The sequence below is a fragment of the Mustelus asterias genome, chromosome 1 (genome assembly GCF_964213995.1).
Source record: "Mustelus asterias chromosome 1, sMusAst1.hap1.1, whole genome shotgun sequence".
Lineage (NCBI taxonomy): Eukaryota > Metazoa > Chordata > Chondrichthyes > Carcharhiniformes > Triakidae > Mustelus > Mustelus asterias.
In genome coordinates this window covers 174,894,790-174,920,211 of record NC_135801.1, presented here as the reverse complement: position 1 = coordinate 174,920,211, position 25,422 = coordinate 174,894,790, and the positions used below count along the sequence as shown (strand labels likewise).

Here is a 25,422-nt window from a genome sequence, read left to right as displayed (position 1 = left end):
CAGACCACATTCTGGTAGAAATGACTGCGCCTGTGCAAAGCTGCCTGCAACAGCCAATCAGCTCTGCCGCTCTGCTGCCCTCACCTGGAAAGTTGTTGAAATCAAATGGATTTCAGTGGTTTATTCCTGCTGTAGGAATGTATGCACACTTCTAACTCGGCAAAACAGAATTCAAAGTTTAGATGGAATATTGTAGAGAAGGGGAGAGAGAGAGTGCGCCAGCTACTCATTCCAGCAGCTAGTATGGCTCTACAAATCCCAAGTTCAAGTAACCATAGAACATAGAATAGTACAGCACAGTACAGGCCCTTTGGCCCTGATGTTGTGCTGAGCTTTGTCCAAAACCAAGATCAAACTATCCCACTCCCTATCATTCCGGTGTGCTCCAAGTGCCTATCCAATAACTGCTTGAAAGTTCCTAAAGTGTCTGACTCCACTATCATAGCAGGCAGTCCATTCCACACCCCAACCACTCCGAGTAAAGACCATGAAAAAAAACATGTACAAGCTTGTATCACATGATCACTCCATGACCGTTGCATATTGTGGTAAACCACTGTTAGCGTATTGCCTGTGTGTGTGTGACATGCCTGGACATGCCCCTGCCTGGGACTCCTCCCCCCCCCCACCCCCCGGTCCAGGTATAAAGGTGACTGCTCCCCACCCCCTGCCTCAGCTCTGGACCAGTTCATCATCATGGGTGTGCTCCAAGTCTTTTGCTAATAAAAGCCTATTTGTTCTTGCATACAAACTAGTCTTTGCTTGATTGATAGTGCATCAATTTTATTAGCAAAAGTTTTGGGATGGAGCAGATACTAAAACCAGATAGACTAGAATTGGATCCTCAAGCTGTAGGAGCCTCTAACAGCTTCGATCACTGGCTGCGATGTTTTGAAACTTTCCTCTCCACCTCCGTTGTCCGGACCGAAACCGACAAGCTACACGTGCTCCACGCCTGGGTAAGCGATCGAGTATTCTCGATGATTAGAGACACTGAAACTTACAAGGATGCGATCGAACTTTTAAAAGGCCAGTACAACAAACAGTCTAATGTAATCTACGCCAGACATCTTCTGGCTAGTCGCAGACAACAGCCAGGAGAATTGGGCGATCAATTCCTGCGTGCGTTGCGAGCCCTTGGCAGAGCCTGCAACTGCAAGGCCGTAACAGCCGCCCAAAACACTGAAGACTTAATCAGAGATGCCTATGTCACGGGTATCAGGTCAAACTATATCCGACAACGACTGCTGGAACAGGGTGGGCTGGACCTACAAAAGACTGTGGCGCTTGCCGACTCGTTAGAGGTGGCCTTCCGTAATCTCGAGGCCTACACCCCCGACCATGGGGGCGCATCGTGGACACCGCGGCTGCCGCCACCTCTGTACTAGGGAGGGCTGCAGACCTATGCCACGCCACGTCCCACCAATGACCCGACCGCTGCGGCAGTCTCTGGAGGCCCGAAGTGCTACTTCTGCGGCCTGGGGAAGCACCCCTGACAACGCTGCCCAGCGAAGGATGCAATCTGCTCCGGGTGTGGAAAGAAGGGCCATTACGTGAAGGTATGCAGGGCAAAATCGACCTCCAAGCCCAGTAGCGTTGGGAGTGAGCCATGCGGGCCGCCATCTTGGGCGCCATCAGCCGTGTGTGAACCGTGCGGGCCGCCATCTTGGACGCCGTCAGCCGCGTCGCAAAATCCAACGGTGGCTTCGATTACGCTGGACCAATCCAGGCCTCGCCAACTCGCCAGGTCCATGATGGACATCGAGGTAAATGGTTGCACTACAAACTGTTTATTTGACTGTGGGAGTATGGAGAGCTTTATTCACCCTAACATAGTGAGTCGCTACGCCCTTTCGGTACTGCCAGTGAAGCAAACTATCTCCATGGCTTCAAAGTCCCACTCGGTGGATGTCCTCGGGTACTGCGTGGCGACCCTGACTGTACGGGGCACAGTGTACAAAGATTTCAGGCTCCTTGTGCTGCCACAACTCTGCGCTGCCGTACTCCTGGGGCTAGATTTCCTGTGTCACCTTAAGAGCGTCACCATGGAGTATAATGGGCCTTTTCTCCCGCTCTCCGTTTGCAATCAGCAGTTCTTAGATTGCCCATCGCGCACCACCTGCAGCCTCTCGACCCTTTAAAGTTACCCCTCCCTCACTGTTTGAAAATCTCACCCCCGACTGCAAGCCCATCGCCACCAAGAGCAGACGGTACAGTGCTGGAGACAGAGCTTTTATCAGGTCTGAAGTACAACGGCTCCGAGGGGAGGGGATCATTGAGGCCAGTACCAGCCCCTGGAGAGCCCAAGTAGTCGTTGTTAAGACTGGGGAGAAACATCGCATGGTCATTGACTACAGTCAGACCATTAACCGCTGCATGCAGCTGGACGCGTATCCCCTTCCCCACATATCTGACATGGTTAATCAGATTGCGCAATACTGGGTGTTCTCCACCATCGACTTAAAATCTGCATACCACCAGCTCCCTAACTGCCCGGAAGACCGCCAATATACTGCCTTAGAGGCGGATGGTCACCTCTAACACTTAGGGTCCGCTTTGGCGTCACCAACGGGGTCTCTGTTTTCCAGCGTGAGATGGACCGAATGGTAGACCAGAACGGGCTGCGAGCCACCTTCCCGTACCTGGATGACGTCACCATCTGCGGCCATGATCAGCAGGACCACGACACCAACCTCCACAAATTCCTCCACACTGCCACACTCTTAAATCTGACCTATAATAAGGAGAAGTGCGTATTCCGCACACACCGCCTCGCCATCCTTGGTTGTGTTGCGGAAAATGGGGTCATCGGTCCCGATCCCGACCGCATGCGTCCCCAATTATGTGGATAAAGCCCGTCCGCTCATCAAATCCACCTCTTTTCCCCTGACGGCAGAGGCCCGCCTGGCCTTCGACCGCATCAAAGCAGACATCGCAAAGGCCACGATGCACGCTGTAGACGAATCCATCCCGTTCCAGGTGGAGAGCGATGCATCTGACTTCGCCCTAGCCGCCACTCTTAATCAGGCGGGCAGACCCGTGGCCGCCTTCTCACGAACCCTCCAAGGCACTGAAATTCGACACTCCTCTGTCGAAAAGGAGGCCCAAGCCATAGTGGAAGCTATACGGCACTGGCGCCACTACTTAGCTGGTAAACGATTCACCCTACTCACAGACCAATGGTCAGTTGCATTCATGTTTAAGAAAAAGAGAGATCAAAAATGATAAAATATTGAGGTGGAGAATCGAGCTTTCCACCTACAATTACGACATCTTATATCGGCAGGGGAAGCTCAATGAGCCCCCAGACGCCCTGTCCCGGGGAATATGTGCCAGCGCACAAATAGGCCAATTGCAGACTCTCCACAACGACCTCTGCCACCCGGGGGTCACCAGGTTTTTTCACTTCATTAAAGCCCGTAACCTGCCCTACTCCATTTGAGGAAGTCTGGTCTATGCGCAGACCTGGCAGTGTCTGGTTAGAGTGCAAGTCGCACTTCTATCGGCCAGACAGAGCACACCTCATAAAGGCCACCCGCCTTTTTGAACGCCTAAGCGTCGACTTCAAAGGCCCCCTCCCGTCTTCTGACCGCAACACATACTTCCTCAACGTCATTGACGAATATTCACGTTTCCCCTTCGCTATTCCCTGCCCGGATATGACCTCGGCCATGGTCGTCAGGGCCCTGCAACAGCCTCTTCACCCTATTCGGTTTCCCTAGCTATATCCATAGCGACCGGGGATCCTCCTTTTATGAGTGATGAGCTGCGACAGTACCTGCTCTCCAAAGGCATAGCCTCGAGTAGGACCACCAGCTACATCCCCAGGGGGAACGGGCAGGTAGAGAGGGAGAACGCGACAGTCTGGAAGGCCGTTTTACTAGCTCTGAGGTCTAAAGGTCTTCCAGTCACCCGCTGGCAAGAGGTCCTCCCTGATGCACTACACTCGATTAGATCACTCCTTTGCACAGCTACCAATGCTACCCCTTGTTGTAGGGAAAAATCCCTGTACCAGTGCATTCAAGGAAGTCGAGTCGCAAGGCAAGGTTCAAAGCGTTTTTCTTTATTGTACAATTACTGGGAACCCGGGGAGACCCCCGTAGCCAGCTTAGAAACAGTGCTTGGCCACGTTGATCTCAATAGTTATACATTTGCTATGGATATTTATAGGAATCCAAATTCGAGCTGGAGCATTTGCTCATACATTGCGTTATCTCCGCAGTGTGGCTTCTGTGTTCTAATTCCCTCATTCTCTCCTGCAATACCTTAATTTGTTCTGTCTCTTTGTGTCTCTCCTCCATGGAGGCATTTACCTTCTCAATTAGTCCAGCTAACTGGGTCACTAACATTACTCCCATTACTTTTGTTTTGTCCCGTTTAACTCCGTCTACCCACTTTCTCTGATCTTCCAAAGTTTGTGATGCGTTCCACCCGTTCCGTTTCATCTTTGCAACAATCGCTTCTCTGGCTAACAGATACTTAAAAATGAGAGCTACTGCAGTTTCTCCCTCAATAACGTGGTCTGCCATTTTTCTGTCTAGCAGTCCTGCAACCCCCGTATGCTGGTTCCAACAGTAAAAGTGCCCCAACTCTCTCTCTCTTATCTCCTGTCACTGATACTGCTCCAGCACCGTCTGTATTGCTGTAGGGTCTCGTAGTGGGGTCCCAGTGGGTCTCTTCCCCTGTGCTCCCCCAACTATTCCTGACACCTCACGCTTGGTCTATTTTGTGTTGTCTTATTGGGATGTGTGCTGGTCTTTTAGTGGGTTTGTCGGCCCCTGTCCCCAGCCCCTTTAAGTACAACGCCTCCCGCTTGGCCACCACCTCCCCTAGCAAGGTTGATCCGTTACCCCAAAAAGGGAGTTTCAGCTCCCTGGTTCCCTGCTATGGGCTGTGGTGTTCCCAACAGACGAACAAGGTTATCAAACTCCGCCCGGGTCCCTAATGGATTCTCCATCGTTGTGTCTCTTGGTCAGGATGGATTGGGTCCCCTCTTCCTCAACACTTACACATATGTATCTGTTATCAAAGCCCCTGTTATAATTAGTAACTGTATCGACTCTGAGGTTGTTCGTCCCTTCAGAGTCTGTGTTGTTACCCGATTTACACTGTCCGTGCCTTGCACCCTGAGTGCCTGTGCCTCTTAGCGCCCGCTTCAAAACCCAACCTTAGCGTGGGAGATTTCTCCTCTTAACATCCAGTTTAGGGTAGGGCACCTTGAGTCAAGCACTCCCTTGTCCTATTGCCTTGGCACAGACAGCGGTTTCGTTTACAATCCTGGGTTAGTTACACCAATTAGTTCTGCATGCGGTTCTTATCGTTATATTAGTCTTAATTCCTTATTCCCATTATCAAATAGCCCAAAACCTGTTATCTTTACCTCTGGTCCTCTATTTCTATTAAAGTTACTTACCTTCTTCCACGCGGTCGTTCTGACCTATACCTCTTTAGTGCAGAATTCTGTTTCAATTAAAAAGACTTAGGCAAGATTATACAGTTCTACAAGACAACAATATTTAAAACAGACAAACCCTAACCCTTAAAGGTACCTCACTTTGAACGGAGACTTGTACTCGCCCTTGACTGCTCTGGATTTTTATCAGATTCGTTTAAATTTGATCTCGGCTTCCAGACCGTGGCCACCAGTCAGAAGTCAGATATCCTCTAACCTAAAAAAAAAGACCCAGTGAGAGCAGGGCTTTGGAGAAAACAGGAGGAGGAAAGGTAAGTTTAAAATTTTCATTCACTTTTTTTTTCCCTGTGTGTTTAAAGGGGCAATTATGAGTGTGAGGCCAGTATGTTGTTCCCGATGTAGGATGTGGGAGGTCCTGGAGGCTCCTAGCCTCCCGGACGACCATATCTGTGCTGGGTGTGTTGAGCTGCGGTTCCTAAGGGACCATGTTAGGGAACTGGAATTGCAGCTCGAGGACCTTCGCCGGGTTAGGGATAGTGAGGAGGTCATTGACAGGAGCTATCGGCAGGTGGTCACACCGGGACCACGGGAGGAGGGTAACTGGGTAACAGTGAAGAAGGAGAAAGCTCGGTTGATGGTGAGCACCCCGGTGGATGTGCCCCTTAATAATAAGTATTCCTGTCTGAGTACTACTGGGGTGGACAGCCCACCTGGGGGAAGCAGCGGTGGCAGTGTCTCTGGAGCTGAGCCTGGCCCAGTAGTGCAAAAGGGTAAGGAAAGGAGGGTAGTGCTAATTGGGGACTCTACGGTGAGGGGGTCAGATAGGCGTTTTTGCGGACACAGACGGGACTCTCGGATGGTGGTTTGCCTCCCTGGTGCAGGGGTCCGGGATGTCTCTGGTCGAGTCCCAGAAATCCTGAAGGGGGAGGGAGAGGAGCCGAAGGTCGTGATGCATATAGGTACTGCTGACATAGGTAGGAAGAGGGAAGGGGTCATGAAAAGAGAATATAGGGAGTTAGGTAGACAGCTGAGAAAGAGGAATGCAAAGGTAGTAATCTCGGGATTGCTGCCTGTGCCGCGGGAGAGTGAGAACAGGAATCAGTGGAGAATGAATGCGTGGCTGAGGGACTGGAGCAAGGGACAAGGATTTGGGTACTTGGATCATTGGGACCTCTTTAGGGGCAGGTGTGACCTGTTTAAAAAAGACGGGTGGCACTTGAATCCCAGGGGGACCAATATCCTGGCGGGAAGGTTGGCTAAGGCTACTGGAGAGACTTTAAACTAGAAAGGTTGGGGGGAGGGAATCGAAATGAGGGGACTGTGAGCGAGGAGGTTAGCTCGCAAATAGATAAGGAATGTAGACAGGGTAAGAGGGAGGTTAGACGAGTGATGGAGAAGGGAAGTGCTCAGGCTGAAGGTCTGAGATGTGTCTATTTTAATGCCAGGAGTGTAGTGAATAAAGTGGATGAGCTTAGAGCGTGGATTGCTGCTTCGAATTGTGATGTGGTGGCCATTACGGAGACTTGGATGTCTCAGGGACAGGACTGGGTGCTTCAGGTGCCGGGTTTTAGATGTTTCAGGAAGGACAGGGAGGGAGGCAAGAGAGGGGGGGGGAGTGGCACTGTTGATCAGGGATAGTGTCACGGCTGTAGAGAAGGTGGACGCCGTGGAGGGATTGACTACGGAGTCTCTGTGGGTGGAGGTTAGGAACAGGAAGGGGTCGGTAACGTTGCTGGGTGTTTTCTATAGGCCGCCCAATAGTAACAGAGATGTTGAGGAGCAGATGGGGAAACAGATCCTGGAGAGATGTAGGAATAACAGAGTTGTCGTGATGGGAGATTTTAATTTCCCAAACATAGATTGGAATATCCCTAGGGCTAGGGGTTTGGATGGAGAGGAGTTTGTTAGGTGTGTCCAGGAGAGTTTCCTGACACAGTATGTGGATAAGCCTACTAGAGGAGAAGCTGTACTTGATCTGGTGCTGGCTAATGAACCTGGACAGGTGGAGGATCTCTCGGTGGGTGAGCATCTTGGGGATAGCGATCATAATTCTATCTCCTTCACGATAGCATTGGAAAGAGATAGGATCAGGCAGGCTAGGCAAGTGTTTCTCTGGAGTAAAGGGAAATACAGTGTCATCAGGGAGGAAATTAGACGGGTAAATTGGAAGGAGGCATTCTTGGGGAAAAGTACCGAAGGAAAGTGGAGGATTTTCAAGGAATGTTTGTCTGGAGCTCTGCATGACAACGTTCCGATGAGACAGGGGGGTGTTGGTAGGGTACGGGAACCGTGGTGCACGAAGGTTGTGATGAACCTGGTGAATAAGAAAAGAGAGGCGTACAGAAGGTTCAGAGAGCTAGGAGGTGTTAAAGATTTAGAGGAGTATACGGGATGTAGGAAGGAGCTTAAGAAGGAAATTAGGAGAGCGAGAAGGGGTCATGAGAAGGCCTTGGCGGGTAAGATTAAGGAGAATCCCAAGGCTTTCTACAAATATGTCAAGAGTAAAAGGATGAGATGTGAAGGCATAGGACCCTTAAAAGGTGAAGGGGGAAAAGTTTGTGCGGAACCGTTAGAAATGGCGGAGGTGCTTAATGAATACTTTACCTCGGTATTCACGGTGGAAAGGGATCTGGGTGGTTGTACTGCTGGTTTGCGGTGGACAGAAAGGATCGAGCATGTGGACATAAAGAAAGAGGATGTGTTGGAACTATTGAATGGCATCAAGGTTGGTAAGTCGCCGGGACCGGATGGGATGTACCCCAGGTTACTGTGGGAGGCGAGGGAGGAGATTGCGGAGCCTTTGGCGATGATCTTTGCATCGTCAATGGAGACGGGAGAGGTTCCGGAGGATTGGAGGATTGCAGATGTGGTCCCTATATTCAAGAAAGGGAACAGGGACAGCCCGGGAAATTACCGACCGGTGAGTCTAACATCAGTGGTTGGTAAGTTGATGGAGAGGATCCTGAGAGACAGGATTTATGATCATCTAGAGAAGTTTAGTATGATCAAAAGTAGTCAGCACGGCTTTGTCAAGGGCAGGTCGTGCCTTACGAGCCTGGTTGAGTTCTTTGAAAATGTGACCAAACACATTGACGAAGGAAGAGCGGTGGATGTGGTCTATATGGACTTCAGCAAGGCGTTCGATAAGGTCCCCCATGCAAGACTTCTTGAGAAAGTGAGAGGGCATGGGATCCAAGGGGCTGTTGCCTTGTGGATCCAGAACTGGCTTGCCTGCAGAAGGCAGAGAGTGGCTGTGGAGGGGTCTTTCTCTGCATGGAGGTCAGTGACCAGTGGAGTGCCCCAGGGATCTGTTCTGGGACCCTTGCTGTTTGTCATTTTCATAAATGACCTGGATGAGGAAGTGGAGGGATGGGTTGGTAAGTTTGCTGACGACACCAAGGTAGGTGGTGTTGTGGTTAGTTTGGAGGGATGTCAGAAGTTGAGGCGAGACATAGATAGAATGCAAGACTGGGCGGAGAAGTGGCAGATGGACTTCAACCCGGATAAGTGTGTGGTGATCCATTTTGGCAGATCCAATGGGATGAAGCAGCAGTATAATATGAAGGGTACCATTCTTAGCAGTGTAGAGGATCAGAAGGACCTTGGGGTCCGGGTCCATAGGACTCTTAAATCGGCCTCGCAGGTGGAGGATGCGGTCAAGAAGGCGTACGGCGTACTGGCCTTCATTAATCGAGGGATTGAGTTTAGGAGTCGGGAGATAATGCTGCAGCTTTATAGGACCCTGGTTAGACCCCACTTGGAGTACTGCGCGCAGTTCTGGTCACCTCATTACAGGAAAGATGTTGAAGCCATTGAAAGGGTGCAGAGGAGATTTACAAGGATGTTGCCTGGATTGGGGGGCATGCCTTATGAGGATAGGTTGAGGGAGCTTGGTCTCTTCTCCCTGGAGAGACGAAGGATGAGAGGTGACCTGATAGAGGTTTACAAGATGTTGAGAGGTCTGGATAGGGTAGACTCTCAGAGGCTATTTCCAAGGGCTGAAATGGTTGCTACGAGAGGACACAGGTTTAAGGTGCTGGGGGGTAGGTACAGAGGAGATGTCAGGGGTAAGTTTTTCACTCAGAGGGTGGTGGGTGAGTGGAATCGGCTGACGTCGGTGGTGGTGGAGGCAAACTCGTTGGGGTCTTTTAAGAGACTTCTGGATGAGTACATGGGATTTAATGAGATTGAGGGCTATAGATAGGCCTAGAGGTGGGGATGTGATCGGCGCAACTTGTGGGCCGAAGGGCCTGTTTGTGCTGTGGCTTTCTATGTTCTATGTTCTATCAAATCCTGAGCCGACTACGCCATTTGTTGTAGGGAAAAATCCCTGTACCAGTGCATTCCAGGAAGCCGAGTCGCAAGGCAAGGTTCAAAGCGTTTTTCTTTATTGTACAATTACTGGGTACCCAGGGAGACCCCTGTAGCCAGCTTAGAAACAGTGCTTGGCCCCGTTGATCTCAATAGTTATACATTTGCTCTGGATATTTAAAGGAATCCAAATTCGAGCGGGAACATTTGCTCATACATTTTTACAATACTTATAAAGTGGCCCGTCTGGTCAGGAAGTTCCCTGAGAGACTTGTCAATTTGCATCTGTATGGTGTGTGTCCGTGTTAATGGGACTGCCTGTTCTTGCCCTGGTGTTTTAATGTGTTTCCCATTATCCTCTCGATGTGTCCCCTTATCTAAATCGACCTCTACTGTTTTGTGTCTGTATTCTATGCTTGCGAGATTAGGTGTTAACGTCATTTTGTCCTGCTGTGTGTCGGGGGATTTAATCTAATCTTTTATTCTTTTTATCCTAGTTTATTAAATTTCTTTGCCTGCCTTGGCCATTTTATTCCCGTAATATTTTATTGACAGTCCGGTTATGCCATATAACCCACTCCAGGTCTTGACTCGCAGATATCCCGATCTTCTAGCCAAAGGCAGGTTTAAAATGCAGCTTCGTGCTGTTGCTGGGCAGAATAAGGATCTTTTGTCGGCTTTGAAATTAAAGGTCTCTCAGCTGTGCAGAGGGGGATTTAAACGAATGTCCATTCGGGTGTTCCCCTCTGCATTGTGGGCACGTTATGAATGGTGCCAATCAGTCCAATAAATGAATATGTTTAATGAGGTGAATATTGATAATAAAAATATGGCTTTTGGAAAATGGCCTACTTCACCCCTCATGAAAGAATGTTTGTTTTCCCCAGTAAGTCGTCCTAGGGGACCTCACTACCATCGTGGCCCTGTCCTGCTCCAGAAGCACGTGAGGACCTATAAGTCGGACCTCCTGGTCGAAAGGGTCCAACTCCCCCACGCCAACCCCCAATACGCCTATGTGGCGTACCCCGATGGGTGGGAGGACACTCTCTATTCGAGACCTGACACCCGCAGGTGCCCCAGGGACCACGATGACCCACAACCCTACACCCCCAACCCCCGTATACAGCACATCTGAGCCCCAGGAGCCGCCACCACACACCCGACAATCGGAAGGGACAAAGAACAAAGAACAGTACAGCACAGGAAACAGGCCCTTCGGCCCTCCAAGCCTGTGCCGCTCCTTGGTCCAACTAGACCAATCGTTTGTATCCCTCCATTCCCAGGCTGCTCATGTGACTATCCAGGTAAGTCTTAAACGATGTCAGCGTGCCTGCCTCCACCACCCTACTTGGCAGCGCATTCCAGGCCCCCACCACCCTCTGTGTAAAAAACGTCCCTCTGATATCTGAGTTATACTTCGCCCCTCTCACCTTGAGCCCGTGACCTCTCGTGATCGTCACCTCCGACCTGGGAAAAAGCTTCCCACTGTTCACCCTATCTATACCCTTCATAATCTTGTACACCTCTATTAGATCTCCCCTCATTCTCCGTCTTTCCAAGGAGAACAACCCCAGTCTACCCAATCTCTCCTCATAGCTAAGACCCTCCATACCAGGCAACATCCTGGTAAACCTTCTCTGCACTCTCTCTAGCGCCTCCACGTCCTTCTGGTAGTGCGGCGACCAGAACTGGACGCAGTACTCCAAATGCGGCCGAACCAACGTTCTATACAGCTGCATCATCAGACTCCAGCTTTTATACTCTATACCCCGTCCTATAAAGGCAAGCATACCATATGCCTTCTTCACCACCTTCTCCACCTGTGTTGCCACCTTCAAGGATTTGTGGACTTGCACACCTAGGTCCCTCTGTGTTTCTATACTCCTGATGACTCTGCCATTTATTGTATAACTCCTCCCTTCATTATTTCTTCCAAAATGCATCACTTCGCATTTATCTGGATTAAACTCCATCTGCCACCTCTCTGCCCAATTTTCCAGCCTATCTATATCCTGCTGTATTGCCCGACAATGCTCTTCGCTATCCTCCAGACTACAGACGACTCGAGCGACTATGGCCTGGCGCCTGAACCAACACCGTGGCCACCGGAACCGACACCACCACCGGCACCACGGCGGTCGCAGCGGCAGATCAAGCCCCCAGAGAGACTAAATTTGTAATTCTGTAAATATCGTTCCACCCACCTCTCCCCCACCGGACTCTTTTTTTGAAAGCAGGGGGTGAATGTGGTAAACCACTGTTAGCGTATTACCTGTGTGTGTGAGACATGCCTGGACATGCCCCTGCCGGTCCTGCCTGGGACGACCCCCCCCCCCCCCCCCCCCCCCCGTCCAGGTGTAAAGGTGACTGCTCCCCACCCCCTGCCTCAGTCTCTGGCACAGTTCAACGGCATGGGTGTGCTCACAATTCTTTTGCTAATGAAAGCCTATTTGTTCTTGCATACAAATTAGTCTTTGCTTGATAGTGCATCATATATCTTAAAAGGTAGTTGATCAGCTCATGTGTGCTAACCTCTATCTTAGACATTGATAGCCAAGGTGATTATTTTTTACTGTTCCAGTAACTAACTCCTGACTGGTTCATTCATTCATTCATTTAGATTAGATAAGAAATTTTCCACATCTCCAGGAAGTCCTTTTCTCTGGGACTTCGATACACCCTACATCTCAATGAAATGGAATGTTGCCACACAGATACAAGTGGCAGCCATTTTAAGTCAGGCCTTTTGTTTCAGTAAAATATCCCTTTTTCAAAAGTTAAATGTGCAAAAACAGTCCATAAGATATCAAATTATTTACAGAGAGTACATTTTTGTGACTTTGGCATCCTAAGAAAATTGCATATCTATATAGTCAGAATTCAACTTTACAGAAAATACAGCTAGGATTAATTCTGATTTGACTTATTCATGGATAAACATTGTCCTGTGTACGGAGTTCGTTGAAAAAGCATTTAATTTATGTAACCACCAGAATGGATATTTTTCAACTTGCCATCATCAATATGGGGCAGCACGGTAGCACAGTGGTTAGCACTGCTGCTTCACAGCGCCAGGGACCTGGGTTTGATTCCTGGCTTGGGTCACTGTCTGTGTGGAGTTTGCACATCCTCCTCGTGTCTGCGTGTTTCCTCCGGGTGCTCCAGTTTCCTCCCACAGTCCAAAGATGTGCGGGTTAGGTTGATTGGCCATGCTAAAATTGCCCCTTAGTGTCCTGAGATGCGTAGGTTAGAGGGATTAGCGGGAAAATGTGTAGGGATAAGGGGGTAGGGCCTGGGTGGGATTGTGGTCGGTGCAGACTCGATGGTGCAGACTCGATGGGCCAGATGGCCTCTTTCTGCACTGTAGGGTTTCTATGATTATGATGTAATTTGCTCATCCTTCTCAAATTATCATTTGCACTTTTTGCAAGATGACCGCAAATATCAAATGGATGAGAAGGTGTGGCGTGGGAGTTTTATACTATTCCAAAAAAAACTCGTCACTCTCCACCTGACAGTAAAATGCACTTGTAATTTATTTTCTCAAAGTCTCTCTAATAATATCAACACAGCACATTGAATGCTGTCAATAAAAGACTTGCTGCCAGGCCTAAACTGTAAGTAGCACTAAAATACTCCAGAGGTGCTTTAACGCTTTTTAACAATACCTGTATTGTTATCTGTGATGTTTAAATGTGAAGAATCGGGAATGTCTATTAACTGACAAATTACTGCTGTTTAAATGCGCCACTTTTTTATCTGCTGGACTTTGCCTTTAGTCCAGGATTGCAGAACAGCTCCGTAAAGTTGTTAAAGATTTACATTTTATATTGTGCCTTTTATTTCTGACTTTAGGAAGTTTGAATGCATCAGCCATCAGACTTTTGAATGGTCCTATCATAGAACATAGAACATAGAAAGCCACAGCACAAACAGGCCCTTCGGCCCACAAGTTGCGCCGATCACATCCCCACCTCTAGGCCTATCTATAGCCCTCAATCCCATTAAATCCCATGTACTCATCCAGAAGTCTCTTAAAAGACCCCAACGAGTTTGCCTCCACCACCACCGACGTCAGCCGATTCCACTCACCCACCACCCTCTGAGTGAAAAACTTACCCCTGACATCCCCCCTGTACCTACCCCCCAGCACCTTAAACCTGTGTCCTCTCGTAGCAACCATTTCAGCCCTTGGAAATAGCCTCTGAGAGTCCACCCTATCCAGACCCCTCAACATCTTGTAAACCTCTATCAGGTCACCTCTCATCCTTCGTCTCTCCAGGGAGAAGAGACCAAGCTCCCTCAACCTATCCTCATAAGGCATGCCCCCCAATCCAGGCAACATCCTTGTAAATCTCCTCTGCACCCTTTCAATGGCTTCAACATCTTTCCTGTAATGAGGTGACCAGAACTGCGCGCAGTACTCCAAGTGGGGTCTAACCAGGGTCCTATAAAGCTGCAGCATTATCTCCCGACTCCTAAACTCAATCCCTCGATTAATGAAGGCTAGTACGCCATACGCCTTCTTGACCGCATCCTCCACCTGCGAGGCCGATTTAAGAGTCCTATGGACCCGGACCCCAAGGTCCTTCTGATCCTCTACACTGCTAAGAATGGTACCCTTCATTTTATACTGCTGCTCCATCCCATTGGATCTGCCAAAATGGATCACTACACACTTATCCGGGTTGAAGTCCATCTGCCACTTCTCCGCCCAGTCTTGCATTCTATCTATGTCTCGCTGCAACTTCTGACATCCCTCCAAACTATCCACAACACCACCTACCTTGGTGTCGTCAGCAAACTTACCAACCCATCCCTCCACTTCCTCATCCAGGTCATTTATGAAAATGACAAACAGCAAGGGTCCCAGAACAGATCCCTGGGGCACTCCACTGGTCACTGACCTCCATGCAGAGAAAGACCCCTCCAGAGCCACTCTCTGCCTTCTGCAGGCAAGCCAGTTCTGGATCCACAAGGCAACAGCCCCTTGGATCCCATGCCCTCTCACTTTCTCAAGAAGTCTTGCATGGGGGACCTTATCGAACGCTTTGCTGAAGTCCATATAGACCACATCCACCGCTCTTCCTTCGTCAATGTGCTTGGTCACATTTTCAAAGAACTCAACCAGGCTCGTAAGGCACGACCTGCCCCTGACAAAGCCGTGCTGACTACTTTTAATCATACTAAACTTCTCTAGATGATCATAAATCCTGTCTCTCAGGATCCTCTCCATCAACTTACCAACCACTGAGGTTAGACTCACCGGTCGGTAATTTCCCGGGCTGTCCCTGTTCCCTTTCTTGAATATAGGGACCACATCCGCAATCCTCCAATCCTCCGGAACCTCCCCCGTCTCCATCGACGATGCAAAGATCATCGCCAAAGGCTCCGCAATCTCCTCCCTCGCCTCCCACAGTAACCTGGGGTACATCCCATCCGGTCCCGGCGACTTACCAACCTTGATGCCATTCAATAGTTCCAACACATCCTCTTTCTTTATGTCCACATGCTCGATCCTTTCTGTCCTCCGCAATCCAGCAGTACAACCACCCAGACCCCTTTCCACCGTGAATACCGAGGTAAAGTATTCATTAAGCAGCTCCGCCATTTCTAACGGTTCCGCACAAACTTTTCCCCCTTCACCTTTTAAGGGTCCTATGCCTTCACATCTCATCCTTTTACTCTTGACATATTTGTAGAAAGCCTTGGGATTCTCCTTAATCTTACCCGCCAAGGTCTTCTCATGACCCCTTCTCGCTCTCCTAATTTCCTTCTTAAGCTCCTTCCTACATCGCGTATACTCCTCTAAATCCTTATCACCTCCTAGCTCTCTGAACCTTCTGTACGCCTCTCTTTTCTTATTCACCAGGTTCATCACAACCTTCGTGCACCACGGTTCCCGTACCCTACCAACACCCCCCTGTCTCATCGGAACGTTGTCATGCAGAGCTCCAGACAAACATTCCTTGAAAATCCTCCACTTTCCTTCGGTACTTTTCCCCAAGAATGCCTCCTTCCAATTTACCCGTCTAATTTCCTCCCTGATGACACTGTATTTCCCTTTACTCCAGAGAAACACTTTCCTAGCCTGCCTGACCCTATCTCTTTCCAATGCTATCGTGAAGGAGATAGAATTATGATCGCTATCCCCAAGATGCTCACCCACCGAAAGATCCTCCACCTGTCCAGGTTCATTAGCCAGCACCAGATCAAGAACAGCCTCTCCTCTAGTAGGCTTATCCACATACTGTGTCAGGAAACTCTCCTGGACACACCTAACAAACTCCTCTCCATCCAAACCCCTAGCCCTAGGGATATTCCAATCTATGTTTGGGAAATTAAAATCTCCCATCACGACAACTCTGTTATTCCTACATCTCTCCAGGATCTGTTTCCCCATCTGCTCCTCAACATCTCTGTTACTATTGGGCGGCCTATAGAAAACACCCAGCAAAGTTACCGACCCCTTCCTGTTCCTAACCTCCACCCACAGAGATTCCGTAGTCAGTCCCTCCACGGCGTCCACCTTCTCTACAGCCGTGACACTATCCCTGATCAACAGTGCCACTCCCCCCCCCCCCTCTCTTGCCTCCCTCCCTGTCCTTCCTGAAACATCTAAAACCCGGCACCTGAAGCACCCAGTCCTGTCCCTGAGACATCCAAGTCTCCGTAATGGCCACCACATCACAATTCGAAGCAGCAATCCATGCTCCAAGCTCATCCACTTTATTCACTACACTCCTGGCATTAAAATAGACACATCTCAGACCTTCAGCCTGAGCACTTCCCTTCTCCCTCACTCGTCTAACCTCCCTCTTACCCTGTCTACATTCCTTATCTATTTGCGAGCTAACCTCCTCGCTCTCAGTCCCCTCATTTCGATTCCCTCCCCCCAACCTTTCTAGTTTAAAGTCTCACCAGTAGCCTTAGCCAACCTTCCCGCCAGGATATTGGTCCCCCTGGGATTCAAGTGCCACCCGTCTTTTTTAAACAGGTCACACCTGCCCCTAAAGAGGTCCCAATGATCCAAGTACCCAAATCCTTGTCCCTTGCTCCAGTCCCTCAGCCACGCATTAATTCTCCACCGATTCCTGTTCTCACTCTCCCGCGGCACAGGCAGCAATCCCGAGATTACTACCTTTGCATTCCTCTTTCTCAGCTGTCTACCCAACTCCCTATATTCTCTTTTCATGACCCCTTCCCTCTTCCTACCTATGTCAGCAGTACCTATATGCATCACGACCTTGGGCTCCTCTCCCTCCCCCTTCAGGATTTCTGGGACTCGACCAGAGACATCCCGGACCCCTGCACCAGGGAGGCAAACCACCATCCGAGAGTCCCGTCTGTGTCCGCAAAAACGCCTATCTGACCCTCTCACCGTAGAGTCCCCAATTAGCACTACCCTCCTTTCCTTACCCCTTTGCACTACTGGGCCAGGCTCAGCTCCAGAGACACTATCATATGTTAAGCTGATCTTTCTCTTCACCTTATTGGTAGTTGCAACATTACATTCTGCACCCTCTCCTTTCCTTCTCCCCTATGTACTCTATGAACAGTGTTTTGTCTGTACAGCGTGCAGGAAACAATACTTTTCACTGTATCTCAAAACAGTATTGACCAGGAAACTGAATGGGGGTGGTTTGGAGGGAAGGATTTATTAGAAATTCCCCTACTCTTCAAAAGAAACCACCTGCCTGAGAGAGACAATGGGGCCTGGCAAAAGTCAGTGCCTTCAATGGTGCTTTTATTATTAATTTATGATTAAAACGTGGAGCATCAACCTGAATTATATGAAGTGGGAATGGAACCCACAGCCTTCTGACTCACGTGAGATGGAATGCTATCCCATAGTACTACTTGATGCTGCCATCTCTGAGCATTTCTTTTCTTCTATCGATCAGTATCTCAATCAGAATGTTGTGTATGTCCTGGAAAATATTATTACAATTTACTTGTAGCTACATTTTCAACTTCCCAATTGTCAAGTACTTGGCCATAGCATTTCTACAACTAGTAATTTGCTGAACCAACATCCACACCCCCAACTTTAGTTTTCCACCCTCAATTCCGAAAACAGGCGCAAGCAGCTCATAGATTTTACTGTTGTTACGATTAAGATTGTACCTCCCTTCTTTGAGCCCACCAAGCCAAACCTCCATTGCTCTGAACCTCTGTGTTTCTCTGTCTTCTGTTAAGTTCATTTTGCCCAGAAATCTCATCGTTTACTTCCTCAACCCTATTTCTGCTAAGCCATCCAATTGTCCCATTAGATGATATTGTTAACAGTTCTCTCACTTCAAGTACGATCCCTCCCCTTTAAATCTGCTCCAAAAAAACCCCAAACTTTGGCACCCCCATCCTTGTAATCCATCTCCTCCAATCTGCCTATCCAGGCCAAAAGCCTTGAATGTATTATTGGTCCTAAATCTGTGCAATTTTCTGGAACTCCATGTTTGAATCCCTCCAATCAGGTTTGCGTCTTGCTGCAGTACCAGACCTGCTCTTTCTGAAGTCACAAATTACATCCTATGTGACTGGCAAAGCTAAACTATTCTCCTTCTTGACCTGTCTGCTGCCTTTGACACAGTTGACCACATTATTCTCTTCAACAGAAAAAATTAAGCAGAATACAGAAAATACAACTGAGTCTCCAAGAGGAAATAAGGGACAAAGAGAAGATGCAAATAGATTATTGACTGAGTCATTTAATGAATCTATTTATAAGAGAGGAGCCCACTGGGACTGAGAGAGAGAATCTTGTGGAGACAGTAGGCAGGACTCATTACCTCCGATCCTCTTTCTGCCGCTGCCTTAAAAATATTCAATGACTCTGCTTCTACCACCTTCTGAGGTTAGAGAGTTCTAAAGTTGCACAAGTCTCAGAGAAAAAAATTCTCCTCATCAACTCCTAATTTAAAATGGTGACCTCCGGTTCTGGACCCACCTGCAAGAGGAAAGAATCTTTCCACATCCACCTTGTCTGGACCATTCAGGATCTTGTATCTTTCAATCATGTCACCCTTGACTTATTAGCTCCAGTGGAAACAAGCCCAGCCTGTCCAACCTTTTTTCATAAGACAGCCTGCTCATTTTAGGTATCAATCTAGTAAACCTCCTCTGAACAGCCTCCAATGCATATATGTCCTTCCTATCAACATAATTTAGTATGGCCAATCCACCAACCTGCCCATCTTTGGAGTGTGAGAGGAAACCAGAGCACCCAGAGGAAACCCACGTAGACACTGGGAGAATGTGAAGGCCTGAATTGAACCCAGGTCCCTGGCGCTGTGAGGCAGCAGTGCTAGCTACTTTGCCCCCCCCCCCCTCCCCCCCAATCACCAATAAGAGACACTCTAACCACTGTCCCTTGACATTCAATGGATTGCCATCACTGAATCCCCCACTGTCAACATCCTTGGGGTTACCATTGACCAGAAACTCAACTGGACTTGCCACATAACCACAGTGGCTACAAAAGCAGGTCAGAGGCTAGGAATACTGCTGCGAATAACTCACCTCCTGACTCCCCACAGCCTCTCCACCACCTACAAGGCACAAGTCAGGAGTGTGATGGAATACTGCTCACTTGCTGGATGGGTGCAGCTCCAACAACACTCCAGAAGCTTGACATCATTCAGGAGGACAAAGCACCCTGCTTGATTGGCACTACATCTCCAACATTCATTCCCTCCACCACCAATGCTCAGTAGCAGCAGTGTGTACTGTCTACAAGATGCACTGCAGCAATTCACCAAAGATCCTTAGACAGCACCGTCCACACCCACGACCACTTCCATCTAGAAGGACAAGGGCAGCAGATGCATGGGAACACCACCATCTGCAAGTTCCCCTCCAAGCCACTCACTGTCCTGACTTGGAAATATGTTGCCGTTCCTTTGCAGTTGCTGATGGCATTGTGGGTCAACCCATAGAACATGGACTGTTGCGATTCAAGAAGGCAGCTCACCACCACCTTCTCAAGGGCAACTAGGGATGGGCAATAAATGCTGGCCAGCCAGCGACGCCCATGTCCTACTGATGAATTTTTAAAAAACACAAAAATGTAGCAGAGGTGTGAAGTGATATATTTTGATGATAAAAGTGACTTGTATATAAAATTCTTACAGTGCAGAGGCCAGTTGGCCCATCAAGTCTGCACTGACTCATACCTGGGCTTACCATGTAACCCCATGTATTATTTGCCCCACTAATTCCCCAAACCTATATATTTGGGACACTAAGAGGCAATTTAGCTTGGCCAATCAACCTAGCCTGCACATCTTTGGACTGTGGGAGGAAACCGGAGCACCTGGAGGAAACCCACACAGAGATGGGGAGAACGTGCAGACTCCGCACAGACAGTGACCCAAGGTTTAAATTAAATCCGCTGTGCGATAACCATTGTGCCAGCATTTTGCCTGTATTATGCCTTCTCTGCTTTTGTATTTGCTAATCACCTTCAATAACTTTATTAAAACTTCACTTAACCTTTTTTGATCTAAGGAAAGCAAACCCAGCTTTTTCCAACTTCTTCATGTAACAAAATCCCTTGGTACCATTCTAATAAATCTCTGTCACCTCTCCAAGTCCTTGATACCCCTTCTGTGTTACCCCAGAATTTTAGACACAACTCCAGACCTCTTAAGTTGTCCTGCCACCTTCAAAAATTTGTGTATACACTCCTGTTCAAAATATATTGCTATACACTTATTTTCAAAAATATTTTTGAGGAATATTGTGCTAATCTGCAAAGAAGGGTGGGTGTGTGCAAATAATTATACCAGGGAAAGGTTAATGGGCTCAATTTGTCTGGAAGAGCTGAGGGACAAAAGGAGCATAGGTACTAAGTGCATGTATTTGTGATTTTAAACTCCAGTCAAGTGATTTTACAAGAGAAGTATAGAAATGTGTATAGGAAATAGAGAGGGACTTCATTTTTTTTAGTTGTTAAGTTTCAAAAGGAGTAAAATGCTTTTATAGCTTGCAACAGTTTCCTAAGTAAGCAAAAAGATTATTAAATTTATTTGATCCCAAAAGTGGTGGCAATAGGAAAGATATGAAAGATTTTTGTATTTTTGGAAAAATCAAGTTCAAACAAGTGCTGAGAACAATGGAATCAAAGATGAAGGGACAAAGATATTTCAGGAAAGATATTTGGCTGATTGGGTATTGGCTGTGTGGGGAAAACCTCCTGGAAACAAATCTGGGCTGGGAGAAGATAAAGTTTGAATCCACCATCCAGACAAGCCAGAAAAGTCTTTGGCTGCAGACAAGCATCTTGTTCTGAAGTTTCTTAGTTTCTGTCGTGGAAGAAAATTGAGAGGTGATGTGATGTACTTTTATTAAAGTGATAGCAATTTTGCCTTGGGACTTTTATGGTTAAATAAGGAATTGTTGCCTGGAAAGTGTTTACTTGTGAGTCTGAGTGTGGAGAATGTTTTTGGGGGTGGGGTAGTGGATGTTTTGTAAGATCATTTTTAACCGTGTAACTAATTTTGTCCTTAAGTTTTCTTCTTGTTACTTAATATTTTAAGTTTTAATTTTTAAAATCCCTAAAATGTTACTGGACTTGCTGCTGAGATTAGTATGTTTTCTTCTCATTTTTAGAACACAAAAAAAGAGGGTATGGCCTATAAGCCAAGTTTCCCTTTGGGATTTGGTTTGCTCAGCAATTAGCATCTACTGTGGTCAAAAAATTTTATTAATAGGTGCAACTCCTCTCCTGAGATAAAGTACAGGAAAGAGACAGAGAATCTGATGAACTGGTGCAACGACTATAATCTCTCCCTCAATGTCAACAAAATGAAGGAAATTGTCATCTACTTCAGGAAGCGTAGTGGAGAACGTGCCCCCTGTCTACACCAACGGGGACAAAGTGGAAATGGTTGAGAGCTTCAGGTTTCTAAATGTCCAAATCACCAACAATCTGTCTTGGTCCTTCCATGCCACGCTGTAGTTAAAGCCCACCAACGCCTCTACTTTCTTAGGAGGCTAAGGAAATTTTGCATATCTGCTACGACTCTCTCCCAACTTCTGCAGAAGCACCATAGAAAGCATTCTTTCTGGTATCACAGCTTGGTATGGCTCCTGCACTGTCCAAGATCGCAAGAAGCTAGAAAGGAATGTGAACGAAGCCCAGTCCATCATGCAAACCAGCTTCCCATCCATTGACCCTGTCTGCATTTCCCACTGACTCGGAAACACAGTCAGCATAATTAAGGACCTCGTGTACCCCGGACATACACTCTTCCACCTTCCGTTGGGAAAAAGATACAACAGTCTGAGGTCACTTATCAACTGACTCGAGAGCAGCTTCTTCCCTGCTGCCATCAGACTTTTGAATGGACTTACCTTACATTAAGTTGATCTTTCTCTACACCCTAGCTATGACTAACTCGACATTCTACACTCTCTCCCTTCCTTCTCTATGAATGGTATGCTTTGTCTGCATAGCGTGCAAGAAACAATACTTTTCCCTGTATCCCAATACATGTAACAATAATAAATCAAAGACTCAACGGGCTGTCCTTACAACTTATGGACTTTAAATATATTCTGTTTTTGCATTTTGCACCATCAATTCTATAATTCTAAAAATCTATTGTTGTCGTGCCATCTTGGACAGTGCTGGTACTTTTAATCCATTCTCTATCCTTCCAGAATATTTTGTGACTTAATGTTTAGTTTCCAGTCCTACTCATGTTTTTTATTCATGCCATCTTATCATCCTTTAGAAACATGGGATACAGTAAATGCAATGTGTATCTTTTTTCAAAAGGTGTGCAATAGGGTATTTCAAGAGGGTTGTTAGAAAATTCAGCTTTTTAGGAGGAAATGTTACGGCCTGTGAAAACCGGGACATGATCCTTACCTTCACCAATGTGAGTTGCCGTAGTCCCAGATGGCCGTAGGCTGCCTGCCCTTGGAGGTGAAGAGCTGACTGGTGGTGTTTTAACCTGAGGGTCACCATATCTCGGGTGAGGGGCAAGGTTGAGAATTTGGGGCTGGCAATCTCAGCTGGTAAGAGAATTGAACCTGTGCTGTTGGCGTCGCTATGCATCACGAATCAACCGTTGAGCCAACTGAGCTAACCGACTCCCCAAAAAGAGTCGGAAATAGAATTCTTCAGTGGTCAGCACTGTTATAGGAAAGAAATTGATAAACTGGAAAGAATGCAAAGAAGATTTACGAGGATGTTGTCAGGACTAGTGGGCCTGAGTTATAGGGAATGGTTGGCCAGGCGAGGGCTTTATTCCTTGGAACGTAGGAGAATGAGGGGTGACATTACTGAGGTGTATAAAATCATGAGGGGCTTAGATAGGATGAACACACGGCCCTATTTTACCATTTTGATTTTAAGTTCTGGGTGGGCTTGAAACTGGGAGTGTTTCAGATCTGACTTTTAGACCCGTTCTCAGGCGCCCCCATACACACTGCCTGAAAAAATATCAGTGATTCCGAATTGCGCTGTAGAAGCCTGTGGGCGGGGCTTAACGCGCCCGAAACCCTGCAGGTCCGATTGGTGCCACAAACTGCGCATGCGCAGAAAAAAAAAAATGATAGCATGCGGCTCCCCTGCCAGATCGCTTCCGGGCCGGATAATGCCTCCCCCTGGCCCCCACAGACATTGTCCCACCCCCACAACATTACTGACTCCCTTATCTCTCTTCCACCCGCCCCCCCCCCCCCCAAACTACCCGCCACCCAGACCAGTCGCGGCCCCCTCACCCCCTTCCCCCTCAGTGACCTCGGGCAGAGTGGCAGCGGACACCCCCTTCCCCCTCCAGTGACCTCGGGCAGAGTGGCAGCGGACACCCCCTTCCCCCTCCAGTGACCTCGGGCAGAGTGGCAGCGGACACCCCCTTCCCCCTCCAGTGACCTCGGGCAGAGTGGCTGCGGACACCCCCTTCCCCCTCCAGTGACCTCGGGCAGAGTGGCAGCGGACACCCCCTTCCCCCTCCAGTGACCTCGGGCAGAGTGGCAGCGGACACCCCCTTCCCCCTCCAGTGACCTCGGGCAGAGTGGCAGCGGACACCCCCTTCCCCCTCCAGTGACCTCGGGCAGAGTGGCAGCGGACACCCCCTTCCCCCTCCAGTGACCTCGGGCAGAGTGGCAGCGGACACCCCCTTCCCCCTCCAGTGACCTCGGGCAGAGTGGCAGCGGACACCCCCTTCCCCCTCCAGTGACCTCGGGCAGAGTGGCAGCGGACACCCCCTTCCCCCTCCAGTGACCTCGGGCAGAGTGGCAGCGGACACCCCCTTCCCCCTCCAGTGACCTCGGGCAGAGTGGCAGCGGACACCCCCTTCCCCCTCCAGTGACCTCGGGCAGAGTGGCAGCGGACACCCCCTTCCCCCTCCAGTGACCTCGGGCAGAGTGGCAGCGGACACCCCCTTCCCCCTCCAGTGACCTCGGGCAGAGTGGCAGCGGACACCCCCTTCCCCCTCCAGTGACCTCGGGCAGAGTGGCAGCGGACACCCCCTTCCCCCTCCAGTGACCTCGGGCAGAGTGGCAGCGGACACCCCCTTCCCCCTCCAGTGACCTCGGGCAGAGTGGCAGCGGACACCCCCTTCCCCCTCCAGTGACCTCGGGCAGAGTGGCAGCGGACACCCCCTTCCCCCTCCAGTGACCTCGGGCAGAGTGGCAGCGGACACCCCCTTCCCCCTCCAGTGACCTCGGGCAGAGTGGCAGCGGACACCCCCTTCCCCCTCCAGTGACCTCGGGCAGAGTGGCAGCGGACACCCCCTTCCCCCTCCAGTGACCTCGGGCAGAGTGGCAGCGGACACCCCCTTCCCCCTCCAGTGACCTCGGGCAGAGTGGCAGCGGACACCCCCTTCCCCCTCCAGTGACCTCGGGCAGAGTGGCAGCGGACACCCCCTTCCCCCTCCAGTGACCTCGGGCAGAGTGGCAGCGGACACCCCCTTCCCCCTCCAGTGACCTCGGGCAGACTGGCAGCGGACACCCCCTTCCCCCTCCAGTGACCTCGGGCAGAGTGGCAGCGGACACCCCCTTCCCCCTCCAGTGACCTCGGGCAGAGTGGCAGCGGACACCCCCTTCCCCCTCCAGTGACCTCGGGCAGAGTGGCAGCGGACACCCCCTTCCCCCTCCAGTGACCTCGGGCAGAGTGGCAGCGGACACCCCCTTCCCCCTCCAGTGACCTCGGGCTGAGTGGCAGCGGACACCCCCTTCCCCCTCCAGTGACCTCGGGCTGAGTGGCAGCGGACACCCCCTTCCCCCTCCAGTGACCTCGGGCTGAGTGGCAGCGGACACCCCCTTCCCCCTCACCAGCTGGAGCACCCAAATTGGACTTTTGTCGAGCATGTCTGTTTTGTGTCGATTCTGGATGGGCGAACATGGTGGTATTTGGGGAAGTGCCGGTAAGGTTGGGCGGGCAGTCTATTAAGTCAATTTAAATGCTTCCAATGGCCGTTGTGCCCGTTTCGGGCGCGGTCCTGATCGTGGCCATTTTTGGGCCTTGGTCAAGGAAGAACCGGAGCAGAGACGGGCGCGGATCGTGTTACACGCCTGACTTTACCAAGTTTTGACACTTAAAAAACGGGTGCAACACGATGGTAAAATCGGGCTCAGTCTTTTTCCCAGGATAGGGGAAGTGAAAACTAGAGGACATGGGTTTTAAGGTGAGAGGGGAGAGACTAGAAGGGATCTGAGGGGCAACTTCTTCACACACAGGGTGGTGC

At 49.4% G+C, this 25,422-nt stretch overlaps 1 protein-coding gene across 5 annotated transcripts in view; it reads left to right on the top strand.

Moving 5' to 3' along the window:
* Nucleotides 1-25,422, top strand: part of st3gal5 (ST3 beta-galactoside alpha-2,3-sialyltransferase 5) — a 219,366-nt gene that overhangs the window by 110,977 nt on the left and 82,967 nt on the right. The window contains exon 1 of one of the 5 annotated variants that reach the window (XM_078223744.1): nucleotides 1,215-1,766. The exons of 3 other annotated variants lie outside the window; for them this stretch is intronic. The gene's annotated coding sequence lies outside the window, so the exon portion shown is untranslated. Of the gene's footprint in view, nucleotides 1-1,214; nucleotides 1,767-5,603; nucleotides 5,725-25,422 lie in introns of those variants that run through there. One more of the 5 variants, XM_078223754.1, reaches the window with a different exon arrangement.